Source organism: Lissotriton vulgaris, chromosome 7 (assembly GCF_964263255.1).
Source record: "Lissotriton vulgaris chromosome 7, aLisVul1.2, whole genome shotgun sequence".
NCBI lineage: Eukaryota > Metazoa > Chordata > Amphibia > Caudata > Salamandridae > Lissotriton > Lissotriton vulgaris.
In genome coordinates this window covers 1717921316-1717937074 of record NC_141695.1, presented here as the reverse complement: position 1 = coordinate 1717937074, position 15759 = coordinate 1717921316, and the positions used below count along the sequence as shown (strand labels likewise).

The following is a 15759-nucleotide window of genomic DNA, read 5'->3' as shown; positions in this document are numbered from 1 at the left end:
ACGCCGACAGCCACCAAGAATAGCTGCGAAGTGTTCCCATGTCACGTGACAGTTTCAAACACCTTTTGTTTTCAACCGACATCGTGTTGCAATCTATCGGACTACCGTTACAATCTTAGGCACGAAACTACAAGTCCCACAATGCACCCGTCTGTTGGCTAAAAGAGTTAGACCTGATTGGACACATCACATGGCATGGGTCTACTTCTTGAGAACTACTATGATTGGAATAACGAACCTGATAAATTAGATTCGTGCAGGTTACGCTCAGGGCTGGATATAATGGTTTCCCTGTCCACATGGAGCTCTCTGGTAATCTTGAGACAGAACATTTGGATCAAGCAGTAGGAAACACGGGCGGGACGACAATACGGTACAAGTGTTAAAAGGAGACCCGTAGAATGCAGAGAGGTGGGGTTAATGAAATAGCATCATGTGTGAGTAAAATTACCCAGTCTTGGTTTATTTTGTATTCTAGGATTTGTACACCAGGAAACTCGACCACTCTGGAAGGGACGAAGTAGAAAGACGAGAGACATAACAACAAAATCCGAAGAAAGTGGGTCAGGGAGAGACATGAGAGGCAGAGAACATCGAGACACGAGGACCATTAGAAAGGATGGAGAGACATGGATGTCTGGGAACAAAACGGGGTCGGAGATGAAGCCGAAAGAGCAAGAAAAACCGTGGCGTGAGGTGGCTAGCCTACACGCAGGGTAGAATTCTTAAAAATTCTCGAATCCCTGGGTGCGCAGGGAAGGAGTGGGCAGGAAAGGAACGACTGGACTCGTTCCTCGTCGCTATAGTGTGTGGACCTTCCAGGCTCTGTGCATTGCAGTGTCTCTGGACGTGCTCCAGCTCGGCGCACAGAATATTGATTTTGATGCCACCAGGGGGAGGGAGTAAACCAGAGAGTGGTGACCTTGCTGATGATGAGCGCGGCTAGGCGTGGAGGGAGCGCTGCCCTGCAAACAAGAAAAAACGAATCCTGGGATTGGATGGGGGAAGGGCGGTGGCAGTTCTGCTTCTTTGGCATTTAGCCTCAAGGCTGCTGATGGACATGTCATTCACTGTCCCTTCTACTCTTCAAAATTTTAAGGAATGCCCACCAAGGTGACCTTTGGGGTAGCCATAAGACGAGGCATTTGGGCATCCCTAATTGCTCAGGTCTGGGGTGGTACTGCCCAGGCCACTGAAAAGAGCAACTTATGTAAGTGAGAAGATGTATATAGTGAAGAACTAACAAATGAGGAGTTTATTCTAAATATGAGATGGCAGGTCTCGTGGTGCAAATTCCTGACAAAAAAAAAAAAATATTCAAGCAGGGGGTCACTAAACACATCATCAACTGGCCTCCTGGACGGTCACGCTTCCCTGCTTCCCTCTAGGAACAGACAGAAGGTGTGTTGAGGATCGAAAAGTCCCTGCTGGCTGATTAAGAACGACCTTCTGTGGGAGAAAGATGGGTAGATTTTCCTGGAGAGGTCTGTGAAGGAGATACAGGACCTTAAGTCAGGCCCACCCACCCCATCAGTTGGGGGATATAGGACATACCTACTGGCCTCACCCCGTGGTGTTCGAGGTAGTTTGCTACTCGTGTCGTTGGACCTGCCTACTAAGGCTCTGCAAACTGTTCCGAGTACAACCATTGCAGCACTTGGGTTTCAGGGTAGTGAGGGCGAGCAGTCATAGGGGTCTCAGAGAAGTAAGAGGTTAAGAACTCAGAACTCAACAATCAACCCACAGACACATTTAGGAGTTATCCAGCTCAGTGCTGCACTTTATGGAAAAGAAAAGACTTTTAATCTCACTGCACTACTCAATAGTGTAGAGGTCACTGAATACAAATAAATGCTAATAATCTCTAGTGTGCGCAGGGTATGGCCCTGCCCAGTTCGTGTCTCACCTACCCTAGCAAGCTAAGCCAGCATTTTACCTGTAAGAGTGCTCTCAAAAGTCTGTGCAGCGGATGCAACTACATTGGCCCTCCTTTGCAGCTTGCATTCTTCGATGCAAGACTGTAGTGATAGTATTACTGGATGTCGTCAAAAGACTGACCAATAGGGGGGTCTTAAAAGCAGCACCCTGCTCAGAAGCAGCAGCTCCAGTAAAAAGTTATAGGCAGGCACTCAGAGAGGGTGACCGCCAGGTGGAATTATTTGACAGTGATCCCTAAGGCAGTGGCACCAACCTAGCAGATCGGCCTCTCTACTCATTACTCTTCGACAGCTGTGGCAGCACCAAATGAATAAACCCACGAACAGCTCCCAAGGTGATACACTTCTGGCGTAAACTCGACAGAGCTCACTCCACATACGGCACAGATAGGTCAGGAAGACCCTATCGCAGCACAGGGCCTACCCTGGTACATTCTCTCCACTGTTAACTTTCTCTGGAGTTCCCCTCACAGAGAACACCAATAGAACTCTCCCCCTGGACAGTCTCTCCTCCTGCAGGGCCTAGCACATTTCTTCCCTCTGTCAGAAGGCAGGCTTCATGGCTCTTCAGGCAGACCCTCAGCTCCTCCAGGTGATAGCCCCTCATTTTTTGGGAGACTGCCTGTCAGAGAGTCACCAGCAGCTATTTGAGTACTTTGGCATGCACCCTTCCTTGGTCAAAAAGAACCTTGGACTAGAACAAAGTGGGATGGTTTCGATCCCACTTATGTACACATTTTCCAGACAGGAAATGTGGATCCACTGTCTCAAGATTCAGACCTGTTCAAAAGGGCAGTCATAGCAGAGAAACCACTCCACCCTAAACAACAGCAGCTGCAGAACCTACCCATACAGTCTATCAAATGGCAAAGCTCAGGAAGACCTAATTAGTAGCCCCTGGCAAACAAAGTCTTCATAGAATTTCCAGGGTTAGTCCAGTCCCATCATTGTCTGGATGTCCAGCCACAGAAATGCCAGCAATACACTCCCACTTTCAGGGGAAGTTATCCCTATCCTGCATCTTGTTTGATGCTACAATCAGGGGCCTCGACAATGGATCCCAGAGGCTTCAGTACTTAGACACACACATGCAGAGTCCTACCACCACCTATGTCATAGACTCACTGCACATGCCCTAGATATGCAAACAGGATGTCAGTGCAAGTTTCTGGGTTTTACATAATCGCATAACATTAAACGGGGGCAGGGGTAGTATGCCACATTCTCTCACTTACACAGATCAAAAGGTGTGGTCACACAAAAGATTCACAATACATGGTAGAGTGCCACCACCGCTTTAAGTACCACGGACACTAGTCCACTGTAGACTACGAGGGTACGTTCGGTGCACTCAACGTCACTGGGTACGCCCTGAACCATGCATAGTCAAGGACAGGCCGAGTCCTCTGCACTCATGCTAGATGAGCATGACATCAGGGCCAAAATTAAAGATGGGATGCCAGGTTCACATGCAGGGCGTTACTCAGACCAGAGGTACTTACCTTTGTACCAAAGCAGGGGGCATTTCTGCCTCAACGCCTTACATTTAACCATGGCAGCCAAATGCAGCAGTTCTAACAGGTGACACATGGCCCTTCTTCTAACCTTAAATAGCAGCAGAACATCCCATTCTATAGTTTGAAGCCGATGAAGGAGGCACTGAAAAAGACCCACCCATGGGAAGTTAGTGTAGTCTAACCAAGTGTTCTCCATCACCTCACACAAGACGATGAACATTCAATCAATCAGATTCTTGTAGAGCGCAACTACTCACCTGTAAGGACCTCAAGATGCTGGGGGGGTTGTAGCAGATCAGTCTAGGGCCCTGCGGTTCAGTCGAAGAACCAAGTCTTGAGATCCTTCCTGAATTGAGGCAGTGATGGTGATTGCCTGAGGTGAAGAGGAAGGGTATTCAAGGTCTTTGCAGTGAGAAGGATCTTCGTCCATTCGTGGTCTTGCGGATGGCTGTGATGGTGGCCCGGGCCAGCTGGGGGGAGCGGAGATTTCTGGGTAGGTACTTTGAATGCAAGGCAATGGTTAAGGTATGATGGTCCTTCGTGATGTAGGGCTTTATAGTTGTGGATGAGGCGCTTGAAGGTTATTCTTTTAGTGACTGGGAGTTAGAGGAGGTCTCTCATGTGACCGGCGATGTGGCTGCAGCAGGGGGTGTTGAGGGTGAGCCTTGCGGAGGCGTTCTGAATGTTCTGAAGTTTTTTAAGGAGTTTCTGGGTGATGCTGATATAGAGTGCATTGCCGTAGTCTAGTCTGCTGTTGATGAGCCCGTGGTTGACAGTCTTTCTGGACTCGGTGGGGATCCCCTTGAAAGTCTTGAGGAGTAGGCGTAGCGTGTGGAATCAGGATGATGTGACTGCATTGATCTTGCGGTTCATGGTTAGCGAGGAGTCCAGGATGATGCTGTGGTTTTCTGCGTGGTCCGTAGGTGAGGGGTGGGTTACAAGTGCTGCGGGCCACCAGGAGACATCCCAGGTGGAGGGTCTAGAGGCCCGGATGAGGGCTTCGGTCTTCTCAGAGTTGAACTTGAGGCAGCCAGGTGGCGACGGTCTTCACCCCGTTCTGGATGTTGATCCTGACGATTGTGCGTTCATTTGTGAGAGAGAGGATCAGCTGGGTGTCCTCGGCGTGGGAGATGATATTGAGTCCGTGGTTCCTGACTATGGCTGCGAGCAGGGCCATGTAGATGTTGAAGAGAGTGTGGCTCAGGGAGGAGCCCTGGGGCACTCTGCATCTGATCTCTGTGTGATTCAGAGTGGAATGGTGGTAGTCTGACTTTCTGCGTTTGGCCAGTGAGGAAGGAGTGGATCCAATCCAGGGCTTTGTCACGGATGCCGGCTTGCGTAGTCTTGTGCATAGGGTGCGGTGGGAGACAGTATCGAAGGCAGCCAAGAAGTCCATGAGGATGAGGGCAGCATTTTGCCTCTGTCGAGAAGGGTGCAGACGTCGTTTGTGGTGGTGAGGAGGACAATCTTGGTGCTGTGGTTGCTTTGGAACCCGGACTAGGAGGGGTCCAGTATGAGATTAGCCCCGATGAACTCGGAGAGTTGGGCACTGACGGCCTTCTGAATGCCCTTTGCTGGGAAGGGGAGCAGAGAGATGGCTCTGATGTTCTTGAGATTCGTCGGGTTGGCAGAGGGTTACTTCAGCAGGGGCTTGATCTCTGCATGTTTTCAGTCCTCCGAGAAGGTGACGGAGTTGATGGAGCAGTTAATGGTGAGGCAGAGTTCACAGCGATAGAGGCGCCATCGCTGTTTAAGATGTGATGCGGGCATGGGTCCGAGGGTGCTCTGGAGTGGATGCTTTTCATTATCTTGAGGTTGTCGTCAGCAGTGAGGGAAGTCTAGCTGAGCAGGATCTCATGGGGCCCGGCGTTGTTGGGTGCGTTGGCTGCGGTTGGGATGGGAGGGTCCTGAGTATCGAAGCTATTGTAGATCTCCATGATCTTGTGGTGGAAGAAGGTGCTGAGTTTGTTTCAGAGGTCTTGGGAGGGCCGGATGTCTGCTGTCTTTATGGTTGGTTTGGCAAACTCTTTGACCATTGCAAAAGGTTCCTTGCTGCTGCGTGTGTTGGTGTTGATCCTTTCTTGAAGGGTGGCTTTCTTGGTTGTTCTAATAAGGTGGTGGTGTGCGGTGACAGCAGTTTTGAAGGCTGAGTGGTCTTCTAGGGTCTTGCTGCTCCTCCATCTCTTCTCGAGCTGTCCACAGGTGCGCCTGGATTTATGAAGGATGGGAGAGTACCACCTGGCTTTCGTGGAGTCTTGCTTGCCTGTGGTTTTCTTGAGGTAGCCAGAGTGTAAGCAGTTGGTGATCCATTGGTGGAGGTTGCATGCTGAGCTGTCGGCATCCGTGGATGTTGGTGGTGGGTTTATGCTGAGGAAGTGGTGAGCTGCTCTTCTGAGACCTTGTTCCAACTTCTACAAGGGTGGTGGTGGGAATGGTGGTGTACTGTGAGACACTGGACAGCAGAGTAAGGGCATCACTAATGGAAGCCGAGAAAAGACCATTCTAGTGACCACTTTAGTTTGTAAAAGCAATTTCAATACTGGGTCAAAGAAAACCCCTACGTTTTTAAATGAGTTGGAAGTGTTGGATGCAAAAAAAAGAAGAATGTGCCAGCTGCAGACTTGTGTGCACGTTTAACCTACGGGTCATAGATTTAAAATCAGTCTGATAGCTCAAAGGGTTAAACAATACTCTGCAGAGAATTGTTTGTAGCATGCAGGTCAAAGTTTGCAAACCATGTGAGTCAGCACTAAAGCTCGAAGGAGTGAAGATGGTTGTACTTTAATAGTGCCTGCCAGATGAAAGCATGGAGGACCTTTGAGGAGCTTTATGGGAGTCGACTAGTGAACTTGCTCCAAGACTTCAAATTAACAACACCATCCTTACCCTGTTATAACTGCAAGTTTGTATTTATCATGGATATTTTCCTAGAGGAATTCTGGAAAATGATTTGGCTGGCCTCCAGATGTCTCCTGTGGTATTTCAGAAAATGAGAAGCGGAATACATTTAGCATGAAAATCTTAAAATCATTGTTTCTGACAAGAGGTTCCCTAGAATTCTTGATTGCCTATGGTAACTGTTGGGCCATCTAACGGAACTGTTATGAAAATCATTGTATTTCGAAATTTTCACCACTCATTGTGTGGTGAAACACTTGTGAATCAACAGTTACAAGAATTTATCCAGAGGAAGGCTTTGCAAATTATATGGGGAAGCTGAAACTGCACAGACGGGTGTCTATAAAATCTTATATTTATACTTTTATCCAAGGCCCCCTTTTGTCCAGCACTTATAATTTTCTTACGCCAGACAGATAGGGTCCAGGCATGAGTTTGTGGAAGAGCGCATGTCTCATGGGTTATTACCGTACCTCTGTGATTTTATTGCTCTATAATAAGGCCATGCACACAATTTTGTCTGGTGTGCCGAAGCAAAGGAGTTGCATCGATTAGCCAGGGTTCACCGGCAATTACGCAGGATTTCAAAAATAAATTCTTCAAGTAGAGTGGGACCATTTCTGTGTCCCAGCTTTCTGCTGGTTCCCCGTTTCCTTTGTTTGGAGCTTCACGTTAATATAAGCTATGAGACTTCATTTACCAACGACAGGGTCTCGGTTTAACCTTCAGGTCACAGCTGGGAGCTCTATAATACAGGTCAGGCAACCTATGTCTCAGCAAGGCAAACGCTCGCCCAAGGCAAATGGAATGGTCTGGGGGCCAAGAGTTTACATCCGGACATAGCAGGCTCAACCTCCCATCCTCCTGAGGTCGGATATTCGAGTAAAATAATTTGGGTAATAGCAACAGCTGTTATGTACAGTGCTTACAATCAACAGAAGCAGCACATGAGAAGAAGTTATTATTTTACAAGATTAGTAACAGTCCTCTGGTTTAATATACCTGCTGAAAAGATTTGAAGCAACTTGCAAGTCACGTCTTCGAAATCCATTCGTTAATGTGGCTTCGTCTGAATTTAGTTTGAGAACTGAAGATTGCAAATCCAAATCTCAGTAAAACGGTTCACTTAGCTGATGTGCTGGTTGCACAGATACATGTCCTGCTCCTCGGAGGGAATGAGGCCAGGGGAATACGGTTCCTTAACTGAATGTTTGTTTTGCCGAGTAGAAGGAGGGGAGGCAGAAATTACCATTTTCTTTTTTTTTGGTGAGATATTTTTACATAAATTAACATTTTCCACTTTTGTTATTTGCTCCACCACCCTCTTTTTCCTCATTCAATTCCACATCTTACATTGGGTGACATTTTTTTTCCATTTCTGATCCAAATATTCTCGTTTTCAGATTGTAAGGCTGAGAGAGGAGTGCGCTACGAAGATCAATATACCGATGGATTGATTACCAAGGGGCTGACGAGAGGTGCTTTCGAGGGCTGCGACGTCACCAGGAGCCATGGCGGCGGAAGAAAGAGGCAGGAACGAGTGTCCTTCACAATGACTCATCTATCTATAGCTTCGGCAATGTGAGGGGTTGGGAGGGAGCTGCAGCTTCTACGGAGCATTTCAGAGCCCGTGCTTTTAGCGAGATTACGGCAGCACGCCAACCTGCAAGGTTCGTGTATCTGGGTAGGCTACATCAACCAATGTAATAATAAGAATCAGCTCCTATCCAACCTAGATCACATTCTACACCGACACACCCTTATAATTGGAAGGTGCAGCTTTTAAAATAACTTACGGTCCACTGCCCCCTCCCACACCCGAGGTGCCACAGAGATGGGCAGAGGCGCAAGTAGAAGGGGAGGCAGGGAGGGGTATAAAGGGTGTGGGAAATAATTGGGTGTGGAATAGGGTAAAAAACAAGCACCGGCGTTGCCAATAGGTCTCGCAGTAGGAAAGTTGGAGCTATTACAATTGCAAATAGCAATGCCTTTTATTTTTGTTTTCATTTTAAAAACATTAAGTGCTTTGTCATTTACAAAACCAATAGCTCCAACTTTCCTACTGCGAGACCTATTGTGCACTGCACAGTGTGGGTGAAAGTTGCACTGCATGGGTGTGAGTGCCTTTGAGTGAGTGGCGTTGCGTGGGTGAGTGGCGTTGCGTGGGTGAGTGGCGTTGCGTGTGTGAGTGGCGTTGCGTGTGTGAGTGGCGTTGCGTGTGTGAGTGGCGTTGCGTGTGTGAGAGTGGGCTTGCGTGTGTAAGAGTGGGCTTGCGTGGGTGTGAGTCTGACAGTGGTGCTGTGTGGGTAAAAGTGGTGCTGTGTGGGTAAAAGTGGTGCTGTGTGGGTAAAAGTGGCACTGCGTGGGTGTGAGTGGCGTTGCGTGGGTGAGTGGCGTTGCGTGTGTGAGTGGCGTTGCGTGTGTGAGTGGCGTTGCGTGTGTGAGTGGCGTTGCGTGTGTGAGTGGCGTTGCATGTGTGAGTGGCGTTGCATGTGTGAGTGGCGTTGCATGTGTGAGTGGCGTTGCATGTGTGAGTTGCGTTGCGTGTGTGAGAGTGGGCTTGCGTGGGTGTGAGTGGCGTTGTGTGTCTGACAGTGGTGCTGTGTGGGTAAAAGTGGTGCTGTGTGGGTAAAAGTGGTGCTGTGTGGGTGTGAGTGGCGTTGCGTGGGTGAGTGGCGTTGTGTGTGTGAGTGGCGTTGCGTGTGTGAGTGGCGTTGCGTGTGTGAGTGGCGTTGCGTGTGTGAGTGGCGTTGCGTGTGTGAGTGGCGTTGCGTGTGTGAGTGGCGTTGCGTGTGTGAGTGGCGTTGCGTGTGTGAGTGGCGTTGCGTGTGTGAGTGGCGTTGCGTGTGTGAGTGGCGTTGCGTGTGTGAGTGGCGTTGCGTGTGTGAGTGGCGTTGCGTTGCGTGTGTGAGTGGCAACAAAGCACTAAATGTATTCCGAGATGATTGCAATCCTTCTTTATTGTGTACAGCCTGAGACGTGACATCAGCAGCTTGGTGGTGCATGTATACATCCTCGCCTTCCCTTTTCTGGTTATATGATGTTCACGGAATACCGTTTCTGACCGACTCAATTGTGATGCATTTGACAAAACACTCAACAGCCGCTTCTAAAGCGGCAGTGGCGATGTTTTTAAAAAAAGTTTTGTGTACATAGTTTGGAGGAATAGGAATACGCACTGCTGACGAAACCATGTTCATGTGGAAGCCACAAATGGGGTTAGTGGAAGGTGGTAGAAAGGTGCGGAGTCACGAAGGGTAGAGTGAGCCATGAGAATTATTCAGTACCGGCCCAAACATTTATTTACAATTGCAACTCATGAATAACAATTATCTTTTGTAGTTTACATGTATATGTAACAATGGGTACATACCTCACTCACCTACGTGTAACTAGTGGCCTACAGCTAAAATATGGCTCGCTGTAACAAAAGCATTAATAACCAGCTACCTTACATAAAATAGAAAACTGTGACCCATATACAACAGATACATCTACCTCCAACCATTTACCGATGCAACCCTATGACCGAAGATGACGCGGCAAGATGCGAAAGTCCAGAGCCTGGTGGGGGTGGGCGGGAATGCAAGCAAGGGGAGGAGAAGTGTGGCAGGCGGCAGGCGGATTAGGGAGATGTCAGCTGGCCTCGCAATGCTGCCAAATGGCCGGAGGGAAGCCGGATGGGGGCGGGAGAGCCTGGTGGTGGGGGGGCGGGACTAGCACCGATGTTCTGCGCACGTACTTACAAGAAAACACAATAGAATAATGTATCGGGTGTGGGGAGAAAAGCGAAGAGTAAAACTTAATTTTTTTAGAAACAAATAGAAATTCGGTGACGGTCCCTTCAGCATCAGCTGCTGCCTGTGCCTGTGGACCTTGAAATGAATGGCGGCGTTGTCGATCATTTGTTAGACATGTAAATTACTACCCTGTTTACAGCGAGAGTCGCATGCGGCTAGGCGGTGGAGTAGTGAAAATGAGTGGTAATCGGTGCCATTCACCGAAGAAAAAAGTAAAGTTTACAGGTTTTATTTTCCATGGCGGGAGAGCCTGGGGCGGGAATGCGAGCAAGGGGAGGCAGGCAGATTACGAGGGAAGCCGGATGGGGGCGGGAGAGCCTGGTGGTGGGGCGTGAATGCGCGAGGGGAGGCAGGCGGATTGGGAGGGAAGCCTGATGGGGGCGGGAGAGCCTGGTGGGGGGGCGTGAATGCGAGAGAGGGGAGGTGCTGGTGTGGGAGGGGGGAGTTGCTGGTGTGGGAGGAGTGCTGCTAGGGGAGGAGAAGCCTGATGCCGGATGGGGGTGGGAGAGCCTGGGAATGCGAGAGGCTGGGCTTGCATGCGATGCGCGTGCATGTACACGGGAACTGCATGAAAACCGCGGGGCTGAAAGCCCTTTGGTTTCACGATGTTTTCGCCACTTGAATTCTCGCTCCGCTCGATGCGCTTGCGCACATCGATAGGTCGTGAGACCTAAAAAGGCGGGTGGCAGATTAGCTATTGCGTGTTTTTCTGGAGCAAAAAGGTCCAAAGGATGACAACAGCAGTGTAGGAATTCACACGTGTAAACATTAAATAATACTAAGGTCTATGGAAGGGGTTGCTGTCTTCAGAGTGTCTCAATCACTCCTAAACTTCACGTCCCACCATTGCCAATATCCTCTCAGTAGCAGCATAGCAAGGATGCCGTGGGGCCATTCTGGCAGCACGGGTAGGGTGACCAACTGGCATGGGTGCAAATTCAGGACAGCAAGTCTAAAAATTCAGGACAAAGGGTCAAAATTCAGGACAAAAATTCAGGACAGAATGTCAGAATTCAGGACAAAAATTTGGGACAAAAGGTACATTTTACCGACACATCAGAGGAGGTCGCGCAATATTACATAAGTAAACAGACAACCAACACAAGTGCAAATCAAAATACGTTAATATTAGATTGAGAGAACCTTGCACTGCATCTGTTGTGTGCCGGAGTGAAACTTAAATACCTGCTTTTGCATATTGGATGCACCTGGGTAACATTAGCCAAAATGAAACAATCACCCTCCAGAGCTTGGCCCAGGTGAGGTGACAGGACCGCATAAACAAAAACACTTTGCCATGCCCTGGGCTAACGTCATTAGAAGCTGTAGTGGTGATCCGGGGGATGGGGGGGGGGGGGGGGGAGGGAGGTTGGGGCAGTACGGTTCTTACTTGAGAAAAGTTTGCAAAAAGAATGGGCAAGTGGTGCCTTTCTAAGATTATTTGAGAAAGCAAAAAGGTTAATAAAGCAATTGTGAAAGTGTAGGTATTACATCAATAAGGAGATTTGACGTAGGGAACCACTTATTTAGTATACCCACATAGCTGTTAGCTTGTCTGACATAGCTGCCCATCTCTCTCTGCCCTGGCTCCTCTCGAGCCCCAGCCTCTATCTTTCCTCCTGCCAGGCCCTACTGTTTTTGTGCTCTCCCTTATCTCCAACTAGTTCCTAGACAGTCAACCCCTTGTGCTGCCTGTGTTCCCTCGGTTACAGCACATTGTTTGTTTGCTAGAAGTCTCCTGTGCTATCGTTTGACACCTTTACAATGCTCGTACGCTCCCTTTCCACCTGATGCTCTTTCTGGGCCATCAGCCTCCTGTGCCTACACATAGGCATGCATCCACCTATCCCGGCCATGGGCCCACCATTCGCCCTCTCTCCTGGTCACATCCGCCACCAACATCCATGCATTCACCTGTCCACCCACACCAAATATGCATGTATCAGTACAACAATACAACTGCTTCAATCTCCCCACAACACTGTAGACACCCACAGCTTTGAACTGCCTACTCACCTTTCTTTACACAGCCATCAATCCACAAATTCATCCAGCTGTCATATAAATATGACTGTATGGGCACTTATATGTGTTGTTTGACTGAATGCATATCTAAATACATTTCTCTTTGCGTTTCCGAGTGTATATGTGCGTCTTGGTATTGTCTAGTGCATATGGGGAGCTTAGATGTGTTGTTTCTGTTCATGCAGTATACAACCATGTTATTGAAGAACATTCAACACATAAACCTAAACAAGCCGTACCTATTGGCTTTGCCAGTGTTTATTGGTAGTGTGGCATAAGCAGTAACTCACCCCCCCTCTTGTGATGTGTGGTGTTTGTAAGAAGGCAACCAAACAACAATGCTGTTAAAAATAAAAAGAATTAAAGGAATACATTCATTTTAATAACATGGGGAATCCATGTTCACGGAACCTCCTGAGGCTCAGCCGGGAGTAGGCTTATTGCTAATTTGCTCGATCGATTTTAACTTGTGTCAAAACTGCTTTTTTTTTTTTTTTTTAATTTTTAAAAACTTTTATTTTCAAGTCAGTGCACACAGCTGTTTAGCCATACATCCCGGAGGCTAGGCAGCATATCATCGATCAGAAGGCTAGTGTACAAGAAGCATGTTACCCAAACGTACCAAGGTTTTTTTATTTTTTTTTTATTTTTAAGAAATTAACTAAGATGAAAGAGAAAGCACCAAACTAGTGCTAAGAAGCAAGGCAATTTAAACAGTTGTGCAACAGAGCCCGAACATGGTACAGGCTAGGCCAAATAACCTAAAAAGACAATCTGAACAGTACCCATTTGCATGCAAGACCATAGGGGGGGGGGGGGGGGGGGGAGGATATAGGATAGATCTGCTAATAGAACATGTGTTGGAGCCATAGACTACGGGGTCAGCCGTTCTTCCAGGGGGGCGGTGTCAGGCGGTATGCAGATGTCACCCCTATACTCGTTCCAGGCCCCCCATATCTTTTGCCACTTTTTGGGTTCACCCCTGGCCACATAAACCGTCTTCTCTCGGAACATACACCAATCCATGTTGGCCTTCCACTGTACCCCCTTTGGGGCTGTAGCAGCACCCCACATCTGAGCAATATCTCGTTTCGCGACCATGTTTCCCAGGGTGACCCATTGGGTTTGTGCACTATTATAATCAGTAGGACCCCACACATTCAGAAGGCAGCGTCGGGCTTCCGCCAGAACATCCACCCCGGTCACCTCGCTCATGATCATATGTATGCGCCTCCAGTAGGAGGCTACTACACTGCACTCCCAGATAATATGCATAAAGGTGGCTAAAGCACCACAGCCGCGCCTACAGAGGCCGTCCACTGAATGACCCATGTGTATCAACCTGGGACCCGTCACATAAACCCTATGAAGAATTTTTAATTGAACCAGCCGCAGCCTGGCCGGGATAGCCACCTCCTTGGGGGAGGACACTGCATATTGCCAGTCTTCATCGTCTAGCTCTATCCCATCACGCACCCACTGGTCTCTCACCCCAAGGACGAGGTCAGTACGGACATTAATACGTTTTTTATAGATTAAGGAAATGGCACTGTCCGGCATATGGCCGTCCAGCACCCTATCCTCCAACGGGAAATACTCAGGGATCTTCTCGCCCTCCGGCATAGCTGCTAGAAGGGCATGACGCAGCTGGGCGTACCGGAAATATTCTGTTCCACCCAGCTGGTACTCTGTCTGTAAAAGAGTAAAGGATTTTATCTCCCCTTTCACAATCATATCCTCCACCTTAGATATGCCTATCATGTCCCACTTGTCGAATCCCTTCGTGTGCCATAATTTGCCCAGTATTTCAGAATCAAAAAGAGGGGCTGCCATCGTAAGCCTACCCTTCCACCCCTGTGACTTCGTAATCGTCCGCCATATGTGTACAGCTGTCTTCGTTGGCCCGACATTCGACCATCCAGAGATCTCGAGTATCGCGCCCTATGATATTTCCTGTCGTCCAAGAGCCACCGATCCATGGCATAACCTGGGCTTACTGCTGGACCGTAGAGGCCATGATTAAGGGCTGCTAACTGGGAAGCCCAATAGTATCTCCGGATGTCAGGCAATGCTATACCTCCGTCATACCACGGGAGCGTAAGCTTCGTAATGGCAATGCGTGGCCTGCCATCCCAGAGAAGGGCCCGTTGCAAACCCTCGACCTCCCTAAAGTAGCTGGATGGGACCGGATCCTGGGTATTTTGTAGTGCATACAGGAACCTAGGCAGGGACATCATTTTAAACAGTGCCGCACGTCCAGGCAGGGAAAGTGGGAGTTTCCGCCAGCCCTCTACGTCACGCCGGAGACGGGCGAGAGGGGGAAGCAAGTTATTCGTGTAGCGGACTTTGGGATCCGTTGAAATATAGATCCCCAAGTATTTAAATCCCTGCCGCGAGACCTGTATGTTGCAGTCCCTTGGAAGTCGAGGCGTCCCCCCTATCAGCACATACAGGTGTGACTTCGACCAGTTAATAACCAGGCCAGAGTGCCACCCAAAGAGACGGAGCACATCACACACCACAATGAGCGACTTACAAGGAGAGGTGAGATATAGTAAGATGTCGTCAGCGTATAGCGACACCCGGTCCTCGAATCCAGGGGACCAGCGTATTCCGTTTATATCTGGGTGGTGTCGCAGCCACGCAGCCAGCGGTTCAAGTGCCAATGCAAACAACAGGGGCGACAGGGGGCAACCCTGCCTGCTGCCCCTGCGGAGAGCAAAGGATGCAGACACACGGCCATTAACCGTTACATTGGCCAGCGGACTAGCGTACAGGAGCTTGACCCACCCTATGAATTCCGGACCAAATCCGAACTTCGCCAACACTGCCCACAGATAGTTCCACTCGAGGGAGTCGAACGCCATCGTAGCATCCAGAGACGCCAGGACGGCTGGCTCCCTGAGCGTGTGGGCCCTGGCGAGGGCCCCATGCAGTCTCCGAAGGTTAAGGGCAGTGTTGCGGTGTGGAATAAAGCCCGACTGGTCCGGGTGCACCAAGTCGCCAATCGCTCCAACCAAACGGTTGGCCAGCAATTTAGCCAGAATCTTGGGTTCAGCATTCAACAGAGAGATGGAACGATACGATCGGCACAGGTCTCTGGGTTTCCCTTCCTTATGAATGACCACAATGGTGGCCAGTCTCTGGTCCAGGGGAAGCATGCCCATCTCCCGCGCCTCCAGGAACATGTTCCGCAGGGGCGGGGAGATGACATCAGGCTTAATCTTATAAAGCTCCACAGGTATACCATTGGGGCGGGCGCTTTGCCGGATCTAAGGGAGCGTATGGCGAGGGCAATCTCATCAGCGGTAATATCTCTATCCAAGTCGTCCCGATCCGCTTCCGACAGACACAGGAGTTCCGCCTCTGCCAAAAGCTCCCCAGAGTCGGTCTCGGACTTGTCAGAGACCGAGGTGTAAACGGCCTCAAAATAGTCCTCAAACGTCGCGACAATGGCACTCGGATCGGTGACAGTCACGCCGTCCTCCCCCAGCACCTCCGGGACCACCCGGCTGGCTCTCTCTTTTTTATCCAGCCAAGCGATGAGCTTGCCCGCCTTATCCCCGACATTGTAGATCCTAC

At 49.3% G+C, this 15759-nt stretch overlaps 1 protein-coding gene across 1 annotated transcript in view; it reads right to left on the bottom strand.

The window, feature by feature from the left end:
* The window catches only part of LOC147706403 (zinc finger MYM-type protein 1-like), a 99985-nt gene that overhangs the window by 39705 nt on the left and 44521 nt on the right, over positions 1–15759 (bottom strand). The window lies entirely within an intron of this gene.